This window comes from Ctenopharyngodon idella, chromosome 24, assembly GCF_019924925.1.
Source record: "Ctenopharyngodon idella isolate HZGC_01 chromosome 24, HZGC01, whole genome shotgun sequence".
Taxonomy (NCBI): domain Eukaryota; kingdom Metazoa; phylum Chordata; class Actinopteri; order Cypriniformes; family Xenocyprididae; genus Ctenopharyngodon; species Ctenopharyngodon idella.
Window position 1 is genome coordinate 1,580,061 of NC_067243.1, and position 14,223 is coordinate 1,594,283.

Sequence of the window (14,223 nt, forward strand, 5' to 3'; positions counted from 1 at the left end):
TTCCTGGAATGTCACATAACCTGTTCTTCTTTAGAGTAAATTGTGGACTAAAGGTGCACAGAGCGCCCTCCGGCTGCAAGTATGAATTGAAAACACAGTATCCAGTGCTCATAGTGATGACAATAAATACTGAATAAATATTACTCCTCTGTATAGAAAATTGACATAAACATATGAGAATCATCATATTTCTCCAAATGTGCATGCTTTTAAGCTAAAAGCCTATATGAAATGCCATAGAGGTAACATGACTGTTCAGACACTTTGCATCACAGAAATACATTATATTTTAAAGTATATAATAGAATACCTTTATTTTAAATTGTAATAATAATTCAAAAGGATTGGTGTTGTTTCTGTATGTTTGATATTACAGCATGATGAGCTTGAGACATGATCACAGAGGGTTTTTTTCCACGTAGCCTACCTGGCTGAAAGAGCTCATTATTATGCAGGTCATATAGCTCATTATGTGGATCTTTTGTCTTCCGAGGTGTGAATCACAGCATTATTCATGAAGATTCACTCCTCACGCATACTGTGTTTCTTGACAAAAAGTGTCTCAGAAAATGTAAATCTCTCATATTGTTTTGTATGAACGAGTAGGCAGGATAATTTTGTTACATCATTTTGAAGCAAAAATTCTATTCTGCCAACCTCCAATACCCAGAAGTCTTGTGAACACAGATTTAATTTTTTTTTTTTTTTTTTGGCCTTATTTCAGTTACTTAAGTTTTTTTGTTTTTTCAATAACCACGCATAAACGTTATTCCTCTGAGAGACATTATCATTAGATTTACTGTTATGCCGATGATATATTTCCTCTTTTTATATTTCCTCACAACCTAACAAAACTGCACAACTCCAAATTAGCAGAGTAATAATGACCTTTAATGCATTCAATGTTCTGTTACGTTTGACAGTGCTTTCCAATGCCAAAAGGTGAATATTGTCAAACGTCCTGCAAAGAAACCATCAACCACAAAGAGATGCACTAAACCTACAGAAAACCAATGTCACCATGTTGAAGTCTTGTCATCTGAAAATGTGACAAAATACTGCTTTTGGATTTAGCTGTGAAGTTCCAGTTCAAAATGTAGAGCCTCCAACGCTATGCAAATTTCATGCATAAACATAGTGGGCCTTTCTGCATCTGTGGTTTAAAAAAAAAATATAAAATGTTCCAACTAGGGTCCCCCCAGTCAATCTCAGCCATTTCCATTGCTTTTATGAAACATATGTCAACTATTTAATAAAATGCCATTGCACTTATTTTTTCATTGATTAAAAGTTATAAAGTCATGTGATTAATCATGATTAACTTTTTAAGCACATGACATCCTTATGAAAATACTACTCAAATACCAACTTGCACTATTTTTATTTGATGGGCTAAAGGATTTTGTCATTAACTATGTTAATGAAAAAATAAAGCCTAGATCAGGGGGTTTTTCAACCTTTTAGGGACACGTGCCCCCCTACGTATATCTATGACGCAGACAAAGTGATCATTGCAATCCGTTTATTCTTTGTGTCAAAAGTAACGGAGTAAAGTCAGGAAATAGAACGAGGCATCAGTTTACTGTCTGGGATTCTGTATGTTGCATCGCACCGCTCACGGTCCGGTGTAGACAGGTCAGTTGATTGTGATTAATGTGAAAATGATAAAATTAGCTCTTAGGCTACTTCTGTAATATTCATGATTTTCCGCATGACATGTCATAATAATGATGACCAACTTGGTAGTAGGATATTCACAGGTGCACCTGAAGGCAGCATTTGCATTAGTATGTGATCTTCAACATGTCTGTCTAAATGAGGCGACTCGCTCCACATCAAATAAACAACTTCAGTTAGGCCCTTTATACAACATTCTTCAAAAATATAATTAATTTCTGTAGAGACATTTCAATAAGGATCAAATGACTGAGTTCAGTTTTGAAAATGAAACCAACCTGTTTGTTCCTCAGTATCTTCTTGTTTCATGCTGAATACTTCTTGAATATTCACGTCTTCAATCTCCTCTTTAATAAACGCCATATTTATAAAAGTATGTAACATGGATCTCAGTTGCTTCACCAGGAGTTTTTCTGTGTGTTTGGACACTGTGTATAAAATGGGACAAAGAGAACAAAAAGATAAAAATAATAAATCCGAACCAAATCTCTGGGTGCGTCTCAAATCAGCTCCCTAATTCAGTATTCAGCGCACTGGTAATGGAGTGAATCAGAGAGATGATGGTCATAAATAGCCTGATTAGCCAAGCCCTCTCCAAAAACACTTAAATAGATTCCACTTTCAGAAAACCATTTGCAGTTAGTTTGTAAAAGTTGTCATTACTTGTCGCAAGTTCACAGTTTTGACCTGAAGGTGATTAAAGTGCTTCAAGTGAATAATTTTGTAATCAATCACTGAAAGTATGGAAAATATTAAATGCAACAATATAATATGCAATTAATTCAGAGTTCATCATTCTTCACTGTTATTGTGAAAACAATTAAATTCCTAAAGCTTTGCATTGAGTTCTTCTTCTTTAGTTTAATGGCGGGCTGGTGTCATGAGAACATGCCGCCACCTACTGTTCAATTTAATTCATTGTATTCTATGCCTTTCTCTTAATCCCTAAAAAAAAAAAAAATGCTGGGTGCTGCTATTCACCTCCTCCAGCTTCCACCCTGAATCCCTCTAAATCCAGACTTTCAACTTTCAACACAAATCTGTTTTTTAATATATACATTATATATTGCACTATACAGGTATGTATTAAAATCTTATATCCTAACCTATCTCTATTAACCTATTCCTAATAGATATTCCAACGCCCTATTTTTATGTTCACTATTGTTTAAATACTGTATTATTTCCCTTCTCTCCTGTGTATACCTCATACAATTAAATATTATATGCGCTATGATGTTATTTTTCTCTACAATATTCACATAAATCATTTCCAAGAATTGGTATTAAAGCCAATTAAGAGTTCAATCCTGTATGACCAAGTTTTGACCAAGAGTTAAATATTTAAAATGCTTAAAAACAAACCTTTCATCTGCCACATGAGCGTAGCGCGACGCAGCCTTATGTCGTCATCTCACCAAACCAAAATAAAAGTCATGTTTCCGATTTTACACTCTAAAACGACAAAAGTGCAGAGGAGGCACAAATACATTAAAAAATAATGTATGTACATCAAATGTATTTGAAATTACAAGTAATGTGACAACACAAAATGCATGCAAAATAATCTGTAACACTATCTGCCAGTCGTCAGATGCCAAAAGCAAACAACAAATGGTGCTACTTTATACTGTAATATTACTTGTAAATCACAACCATAGCCTTTATCTCCATACCGAAATCTTAGATGGTCTCTAGGATGAGCCTGATAGTGTAGTTTAAATGCTTAGTTTAAAAGATGATGAAAAATCTTAAATTCTGTTATACAAGCCTGTAAATCTTAGATAATTTAATACTGTTATATATACTTTCTCTTGTCTTGTACCACTTTTAAGCAGATTCTGCATTGTGATTATATTTATACCCATAGATTGCAGCTTTCCTTTGAGTTCAGCTCTTTCATTGACAATCATCGACCGCATATGGCCTCGTGTCAAAGTAAAGTGACAGCTGACTTGATGATGTAAACCAATAGTTAAAGTTCATGTTTTGTCCTTCGAAATACTGTAATAGTAAACATACATAGCTAAAAGTGAGACTATGTGTATTGTGATGCTGTATTATTATTCTGTTTGTTAAAAATGTATTATGCAGTAACTTACAATATTGCTCTGAGCGTGTGACAGTGATTCATGCGCATACATGTCAGTCAGCGCGGCATGTCAATTTCATAGAGAGCTTTATTCAGTCCATTTTAAATTCTGATTTTGGCCGCCTCTGGAATGGGTCAAACCATATTACCTAAGAAGTGCATGCGCTCATTCAAGGATGTGCATTTATTGGGAGGACGGAGAAAGCATGGATGCCTGCAAGATTTCATCTGATGGCATATGCACAAAGGATTGTTTTATTTAACACTAAAAAGTTAAATAAGCATATATACACACAGAAAAATCAAGGTACAGGAATGTACCTAAACGAGTACAAATGCTTTGTCGCCCCAGCTGTACCCTAGCAGGGTACAGAAATGTACCTCTGAACACTGGTACATTTTTGTACCTTCTTGTTTGTACCTCTGAAAGAACAATTTTGCACCCCTAGTGATAGAAATGGTACATTTTTGTACCTTCTTGTTTGTACCTCTAAAAGAACAATTTTGCACCCCAAGTGATAGAAATGTACCTTTATGTTACGGTTTAAAATTATATCCTGGTATTCTCCCAGGGCCCTTCACTAATATCCAGCTGAACTGATTTGTCCTAAAAATTTAAAATAAATAAATAAAACAATACTGTACTTCTGAGAGGAAAAAAAAAAAAAAAAAGACACTCGCATGGGTGGGGAGGAAGACTCAATTCCTTCAGAAACAGGCTTTGAGCATTTTGTTACCTGTTTTAAATATAAAACAGAGGCAGTGCATTTTTCACAATTTTTTTTAATCACAAAAGTAACAAAATTCTGAGTATAAAGTACAGAACATTCTCAGTTCAGTTTTATAACTCATACTGGATATTCTGTACCAAACATTAACAATTCAATTAACATATAGAATTTCAATTCCTTCAGAAATGGAAGCATCATACCCAGTGAACAGTTAATTAATCAGTTTTATGTGCTAAACACATATGTAGTGCATGTTTTACAAGCATTTAAACAAAATACAACAATTTTTGTAGAAGTATAAAATACAAAACATTAGCAACTCAAATGTAACTCATATACTGGATATTCTGTATTAAACCTGTTAAAAATATTTCAAATGAACATGTAGAATGCGTTTCAATTCCTTCAGAGCTTAAATATAAAACTGAAATCATCGGGCCCAATGAGCAGTTCATTAATCAGTTTTAAATACTAAACTCTCAAGTATTTTAACACATCCTATCCTCAAGCTTTTGCAGACTTGTTTTTTTACTTTTGTCCCTCTTTAGACCAACCATCGCTGATCAGTATGTCAACTTGTATTTTGGACATTAAAACCACATATCTGATAAAAATCTGGACGGAAGACAGTTTTTAACAGACAGTTTACCCAAAAACTTAATTCTGTCATTTACTCATCCTCATGTAGTTCCAAACCTCTACTTAAATGAAGATATTTTGAAGAATGTTGGTAACCAGTTGATGCTAGCCATTGACTTCCATATTAGGAAAAAAATAAAAAATACTATGCAAGTCAATGGCTACCATCAACTGTCTGGTTACCAACATTCTTCAAAATATCTTCTGTGTTCAACTGAAGAAAGAATTCATATAGGTTTGGAACAACATGAGGGTGAGTAAATGACAAGTTTCATTTTTGGTTGAACTATGATTGTAATGGCAGGTATAAAGGGGGGGCAACAATTCTCTCTATTAATACTTGTACAGTAAGCATCCTCTTCATATGACCTTGCCAAAAACCTACAAGCATTTATACAAAATGTCTCAATCCAACATACAGATTGCCATCAACTGAATATGTGTCAAGTGATGTGTGGTCAAACTCATCTCCAGGTTTGAGCAAAATCCAGTCACTGTCTACTCTTACACGATATGCATGAAAATGTGAATCAAAGGACAACGGAAGCAAGATTTTACTGCAAAGCACCCATGTGGTATCAATGTTAAGAATGTACTTGATCTGGCCAAACACAGGAATTTTTTCAACATGTAAAAGGTCTAACGTCAACACATCACTAACAGTATACCTTATATTGTCTGCAGTCAGTTGAGAGACACGTTGCATTATTTTGGCATCAAATTCTACATCCCTGAAGTTGCCACTTTCTCTTAGAGCAGTCTGAAGATCAATGGGTAGAGACAATAAGGGTGTGCAGATACTTCTGCCTGGCACCTTTTCACAATCACCCAAGATATTGTCTGGTGAAAGTTCCCAGCATTGTTTGAACTGGTGCCGATTGCTCAGCGTCATTGTTACGTTTACAAAACTTCGACAGTTATAAGTCAGATTCTTAAAATATTGGTGTTTTCCTTCGAATCTCATACACCAATGAGAACGAAGAGGACCGTACATTAACATTAATCTGGGATAATGTATAAGATAGTGGCATTTAGGTGTTAAAACACTTCCAAATACTTCTGTCATCTCTGAAAGGAATGCATGTACAAGTATTTCTAGATATGCTAGTTCATCTTTCCTCAACTTAGCTGCCATGACAATATCTGCAATCTCTTTACATAATAAGAACATGTGCCAATATCTGGTGCCAGGAGGAACACGATGACCCATTATAAATGGCAACAATCTGAAAAGACACCATTTCTGAGCAGCTGTTCCTATGATCCCTGAGGTTTGAAGAAGTCGTTCAGACAACAGCACAGGCTTACTGGCCTTGTCATTCTGACCAAAAGAGAATTTTTGAAGCTCTTCATTTATCTCAGTTATAGTTATATGCTTTTGTTTATGAGCTTCACAAATAACATGCTTCAATGTCAGTGGAAAAACTCCCTCCAACATATCATGCATGATGTCTTGGTCACATCAAAATAACCTAGCGTATAAAATGAACAAGTGCTGCGTACACCATACAAAGCAGCATTTTCTTTGTTATGCTGGACACACTGGAGATGATATTCGTGGACTTCAGTTGTTCTCAGAACAAAACTATCTTCCTGGAATTTTTGATTAATTTCTGAATGCGTTGCCATACAATAACGACAAATTCGACCAGAGTTGAAACACATGCGAAAGCCACCAATCATATGTGATGACAGATTGTCAGCAGAAAACGTTGCTAAAGCAGCATAAACTTTGTGTTCTGTTCCACAGATATTCACAGTGAAGCCATCAGTTGAAAGCTGTTTTAGGTCATCTATCAATGGTTTTAATATGATATCCATACCAAACTCTTTCAAATGTGAATGACGAACCAGCAGAGCTAAATGAATGTGCTTAAGATGAGATCGATACTTTCCACCTAAATTTCCAACTGTGTAGTAAAATCCACACAACTTATACTTCATTCTCTTAGGACCTAAAGGGTTAACTATTTCAAATTCATCTTCATATAAATGAAGTCTTAAAGCATCTGGATGTTCTCTAAAAAACAAATGTTCCTTAAAATAAAGGCCATCTTTATAGTCCATCAGAAACAGTTCATCTTGGACCTTGTTATTTTCAGATAGTATTTGATTCCAGACATCTTCATGGGAACAGTATTTTTTTAAAACTTCAGAGATGGGAACATAGGAATAGGTTCCTATTTTGTTCCCTGAAGGACCTCTCAGTGTGTGGTGAACAGGTTCTGTATAGTCCATCTTGGCCTTACAGTGTTCTTTAATCATATGCGGAGAACGAACCACCTCAAAAGCTTTATCAAAGAAATCAGATGAATCCAAAACCTGCTGAAGTTCAGGGCACTTTGAAATATCAAAACCACTATTTTCAAGATGATGAGAAATAAAAGAATCATAGTTCTCTTTAAAAAAAGAAAAGAGAAATTTGACGTCATCTGCAATGTCTTGTTGGACTGACAAATGTAGAAGGTTTTTCTCTCTGCATTTAAGAATGAATCCAAATAGATGTTCTTGGAAATCTTCTAAAAGTTTATCTAAAAGTGGCATAACTTGAGGATCAGAGGAATTTGGATCAGATGAATTTTGCTGATCAGAGTTCAAGCTGTGTTGCTGTACTGCTGACTCTTCTTCACTGGGACAGTCATTTTTGTCATCAGATTGTCCAAAAACAAAGGATCTGTGCTTCCTGTAAACATGTTTTCTGTAATAATGATAACGCGAAAAAGTTGACTGGCACTCATCTATACTACAGGTGATATTAAAATTTGATTGATGTGCATGAACGATTCCAACATGTTGGATTAATTTAACGAGACTGAATGTCCTCCGTGTGCACTTTGGGCAATGGTACATTTGAGGCATGAGGATTTAATATAAAAGGTTTATCATCCTTAGTAAAGTGACTGGCAGCGGCTTGTCTCCCTCATCCACGATGTTGACAATGCGCCTCTGAAGGAAAGTGAGGGTGTTCTTCAGGTGTGGTGGATATGTGATGTTAAAAGTAAAATACATACAGAAGGCAGTCATGAAAGCCTCATCTAGGCTGGTGCACTGACACACAACCATGCCATCCACCTTCACCACGCTGTGCCCTCTTTCAATGATTGCCATCTTCCAATCATTCTCCATCAGCTGAATGGTTGGAAAGGGTGTAGCAGGGTCCCCCTACATAAAAGAAAACAAAAAGAAAACATTTTCAAATGTAAATAAACAAGTCATTCATTTTAGCCTTTTATTATATATTGAAAATTCCCTGTATATATTGTAGATGGTTTTACAGGTACATTTACTCTAGAATTTTCATACTAAAGCTGGAGACATCTTTATATAAAAAAAAATAAATAAATAAATAATAATAAAAAAAAAATTATGGCATAAATGAAGCACATCTACCGGAGACAAAAGTCCCAAATCCAAGCCATCTTTTTCTGTTCATGTGCCAACATGAGGTCCACCAGCCAGCATTGCAGGATAATTCAGAAGCCTACCTCTTTCATAGTAATGTAGTGTTCGATCTTTTCTCTGAAGATGGATGGCAAGAGGATAAGCAATTCCTGCAATGTGGAAAAATATCCTACTTTCACAATCACATATTTTGCAATGTGGTAAAGCAAATTACATATATTGTGAGTTTCACTAGCAAAGTGACTGTCTCTACCTGGTAGATCTTCAGCCAGGGCATCCTGTCTTGTTTCAGTGTACTGTTTTGCTAGGGGGGATTTTGCCGTGGCAAGTTTCAGCACATTTGGCAGAACTCTAGCAAAGCCCTCTCTGAAGCGATGACAGAAGCTGCTTGGTGAAGGATGGATTCGGTCAATCTCATCAAAAAACTGTAGAATGTGAAGACATGATTAACATTCAGTGCATCACTGAAAGCAAATTTATTTTAATTAAATGTTTATTTTCCGTGATGGCAATTGACATGTCTTCAATTTCACAATTTCCAAAATTGTAATTGCATCCCTGTATGATTCAGGTTTTCAATACTCACTCCATCAGGTGTTCTTAAGTATGGGTACTTTTTGACTACATCCTCCACAGACATTCCTTCCATGATTTCTCGACGTCTCCACAAGAATGTTCGTGCCATGCGGTCTTTGACAGTCGAGATGTCTGGATGTGTCTTCCGATACTCACTTTGTAGAACGTTCACATGGGCCTCAACAGACGTTGAATCCTCCCCAACACAAGTTTCCTTTGTCAGAACAACAAACAGATAATGCTTAAACTGTGACAGATAATGGCAGAGACAGATATGTGAAAAGTGAAACCGGGCCCTAATGTTCAGTCAGTGAAAGAGTTAGGTGTATGCAAAAAATATTTAAATGTCTAATATACATTGTCCTGCACTAAGTGAAATGTAAAAGGGATTAAAAGTAAATATAAAAATAAAACATTATGGAAAAATAAGTTATGCATATGGCAGTGGGCTTACATATGTTACACTAGCTGGCTTTCGACACAAACTCGCAGAGGCACTGGTGGATCTGGACTGCTTTGTATGGCCAAATTTCTCTTTCAGCTTTCTTACTTCACTGTCGCTGACAAGTGGTGCACGTTCTGCTTTAAATTTTCGCTTTAAAGACATGTGCCAGGTGTGCTAGTAAAAAAAAACAAAACAATAATAAAAAATACCTTGTGCGATTATGTGGACAGAGATAAATTAATAGCTTAAAAACAATGCAACTTACATAGCCATTTCCCTCCTTATCCCTCAGGAAAGGGTATTTCACTATCAGTGCCTTGGCAACTTGAATATACTCTGCATTAGTTGGATACCTAGTATAAAGGCAGAAACAAACTCTAAATCTCTTGGTTGTGTCTAACAGTCTTTATAGATTGTGAATTGATCTTAAGTAGTACAGTTGTAGTAGCAAAGATGTAATAATGGTTATACTTACAAAGTGTATTCTGCCATCATTTCATACAGTGTTCTTATTATTTTGTTGCGTACTTTTGGCACTGTGTGACACGGTTCCTTGATGTCAAGTCTCGCCTGGACATCTTTGGGAAAGGTTGGAATGACAGTCACAATAGGTAGTCCCCTGTGAGCTGCTTCAACACTGCAATACAAAATTACATCAGTAACTAATTGAGGGTTGATCCTATTGCATACAAAACAAAACAAAAAATAAAAATAAAACAACAACAATTCACCACCCAGGTGCTCACACAGACTCTTATTTAAATAGCCTTTATTGTAGAGCAGTGCTACATATCATCATTACATCAGTGTTTCCTTTTTATGGGCTATTGAACTAAAAACATTTATGAAATAATCAGACAATATCTAGTCTTTTTTTCACCGTTTTCAAAATAATGTTAAAATTGATACAATTTTATGTTGTTGAACACATTTACCAAAACGGCACCGTCAAAATACTGCCCTTACCTTGGATCAGTGGAAGGATGAGGCTGGAGTTCTGCCATAGGCTGAGCGACTTCAACTGGTACTGGCTCCAATACAACAATTGTCTCATTCTCCTTGTATTGGCGTACAAACTGTTGAAATTTTAGTTGCTTTTTGAAGGAACCATCAAACAGGTAGCCAACCATGGCTTCAGTGAGTCCACAATCCACCGTTTCTCCATCTACGTCATTTTCTGATCACACGGAAAATTACAACAGTTATAGACGAATAACTGTAAAACACAGACAGACTTGAGTGCGATCAAATGTGTGGAAAATGATAATCGTCGGAAAATGACAGTTAACTCCATGAACGTCTAAACGAAGATAAGCCAAAGACGGTGCCAGTATATTACTTATGAATGGGAGAAAGAGCAACGCGCAACAGGGCGGATAAACCCAAACTTCTAAAAAAACAATCCCTGACTAATGAACTCAACATTCACTGAAGCTTCGGCCTCCGGTTGCTATAGAAACAGTCAGTGTCCTGAGACGCGCGCTTAATTATGCTGCCTTCACTTGCTACCGGAAACTTCCTACCTCCCACTTTTGAAACCGTGGTTATACGGAGCCCCGCACATGACATGCAAGAAAAAAAAAATTAAATCGTGCGCAGGTCTTAGCCTACTTGTCATGTCCATGGCTCCGTATGATTACGAGCTCATCACATTCAAATTTTAACTTGAGAGTGTGTTCATGACCAATAAGTATTTAACTAGTTACTAATATTTACCCTAATTCCGATAGCACGTGAAGGCAGCATAAAAACGCTGAGCTCTTGTGCAAGACGCTGCAAAAGACGGAAGACGTGATAGTCTAGCCTGAAAAATATTTTTAAACGCTGTTTGAGCATAAGAAACAACATTTATAGAACAGGTTATGTAAGATTTTGTTGCAAAATTGAAAATAAATGTTTAATTTGAGCAGACTGCGATATTCCACAGCAGACGGCGCGAAGCAGGAAAAAATGGGTTGCGCTACCCAATTCTGCAGGGGCTAAATGGTGATGTTAAGTGGAAGCGTTTTACACGGCTTACTTGACTAAATGAACAAAATAACTCTAAAATAACTGTGTGTAACCTAACTAGCAACAAGCCATAACGTGCTTAGTGTAGTTAACGATAGTTTAAGTTATGCTTATTAACGTTATCGATAGCTAACAGTAGCATGCCATGAACAGAAAAAAAAAAAAACAAGATTCGGTTACTTACCCCTGAATTTCCTTGCCTCTTCTTCGTTAATCTGTATTCCAGCTTCAATTATTTTCTGAATTAATTCATCCATGGAAAAACTCGACAGGGATGGACAATTAACCGACATTTTCGATCATTTCACGCACTCCTATTACAAGTGAGAAAGAAAGTGCACTCTCTGTACAACACGCAATGCCAAGTAGATATCGCGCCTTCTGAATAGAAGAGCCAATGGCTGATTGGTGAAGTCACGTGTCATCTCAGCAGCCGTTAAAAGCTCTGGATGCTATGGAAACAGTGTTCTTTCAAAATGATTACTTGAGAGCGATAAACCTTTTTCACAAAGTAATGCAGTCAAAACATAATAATAATAATAATAATAATAATAATAATAAAAGTAACTGCAGTTAACGACTTTTTTTTTTTTTTTTTGGTAAATGTGCTGTTCACACAAAATACATTTTACCAGTATTTTTGAAAAGGTCCGGTTCACAGGCAATTTACCAGTGTGTAAAAGAGGCCATATTCTTGGTATTTGAATAGGCCATATCATCATCCTACACTGATATGATATTGTAAATATGTCCAGTAATAATTTGTAAAGACTAGCTGAAATCTCAGCTGAGTTATTAATGAAACTTGTATATGCCAATTGGGTGGAAATTTACCAGTAGCCTAACCTTTTTTACTTTAATAAACAACTCTTTTCAATTATGATTTTGTGATCTCTGATTTGCTGCATAATGTACCTTAAGCTTGTTAAAAGTACAATTGTGTACCTTTTGCTGTCAGAACTAATTTTGTACCTTTAAATTAAAACAAAGGTTCACAGTTGTCACCTTAAGGACTATTTCCTGTACCTTACAGGGTACTTTCATGGCAAATGTACCTTTAGGTACAGAAACGATACCCCTATTTTTCTGTGTGTAATCATTTGTATAGAGTTTGTATTTGTGTATATATAATTCACTTTATGTCTAGTTTTCTAATGCCCTTTACCATGCTGATTATATTTATAACCAGCATTCAAGTACTGATTTATAGATCTAGTACTGTTTATAGATCTGAGATTGTACAATTGTTTATTTATATTTTGTATATTGTTTGTTTACAGAAACACACACACAACTACGTGAAATTTGTACAATAAATCATCTACAAGTACCCCTGGTGTGAGACGTAATGTTCTAACCGGACATCCTGTGGCCGTTCAATTACTCTGAACCAAACAAGAGTGAACAGTAGTTTTTTCACTTTTTAAATAAAAACATCTGGAATCTCAGTATTGATTGGGTGACTATCTGTTTTAAACAGTTTATTGAACAGGTTGATCGCCTGATACGATGTCAGTATATTCATTTTTTTTTTTTTCTTTTTTTTTAATCGAGTTTTCAAAATAATCAGCATAGACAAAAGTGGGTAATTGAAACATTAACAATATGCAATGTCGAAAATAAATAAAAAAATAAAAAGGAAAATAAATTACAGCAGTGTGGTCAAGTTCAGAATTACAGTATCAACATGTGAGCATTTAAGGATACATAGCGGTCTTATAGTCAATGCCAAGACAGTTCAAGGGGATTGTCCACAGCTTCTGGAATGATTTAGATTTACCTTTTAACATATTTCCAATCTTTTCCAGAAGTATAGTTTCTTTGATCAGGATTATCCAGTCCTTAATTAGAGATGGTTCAGTACCGACCCATTTATTCATAATTGTTTTTCTCCCTAACATCATTAAAGTTTTAAAGATATCTGAATATTCCAGACAAGAGGAGGGCAATACACCCAGCAAACACATGAGTGGGGATGCTGTAACCTTCTGTTTACATATTATAGATAGTTTATCACAAACACCATTCCAAAAATCAGCAACCAAAGGGCATTCCCAGAGACAAAGGAAGAATGTTCCAATACTTTTATTGCATTTAGGACATTGGGGAGATACAGTAGTATTTATTTTGCTATATTTATTTGGAGACATATAGGCTCTATGTACAATATTAAATTGCATTTCTTTAAATCTATTGCAGACTGAGATATTTAATGGTAGTCTAATAATATCTTTTCGTCAATGTCACATTTTAAATTCTTACTCCATGTCTTCTGCAACAAAATCAGCTTGTCTGCTTTGTGATGGCTTATCATAGAGTAAAATTTGGATATGAAGTGTTTAACTTCGGTATCCTTAAGAAAAAAAAAATTGATCCAAAAAGAAATCGGAGCTATTCAGTGTAAGACTACCATGTCTAGTCTGGACGAAATGTCTTATCTGCAAATATTTTAAAAAGTCCTTTTGGGGGATATTATACTTTAAGAGTAGCTCATTAAACGACATAAAAACACCCTTGTGGAATAAGTCGTATATCCTGTATATTCCCACATGAATCCAGCTACTAAATTGAGAGCCCATATTAGTATGGTGAAAATTTGTGTTACCAGTCATTGTGGATAGTATGGGCAAGCTCTGATTATACTTGAGACC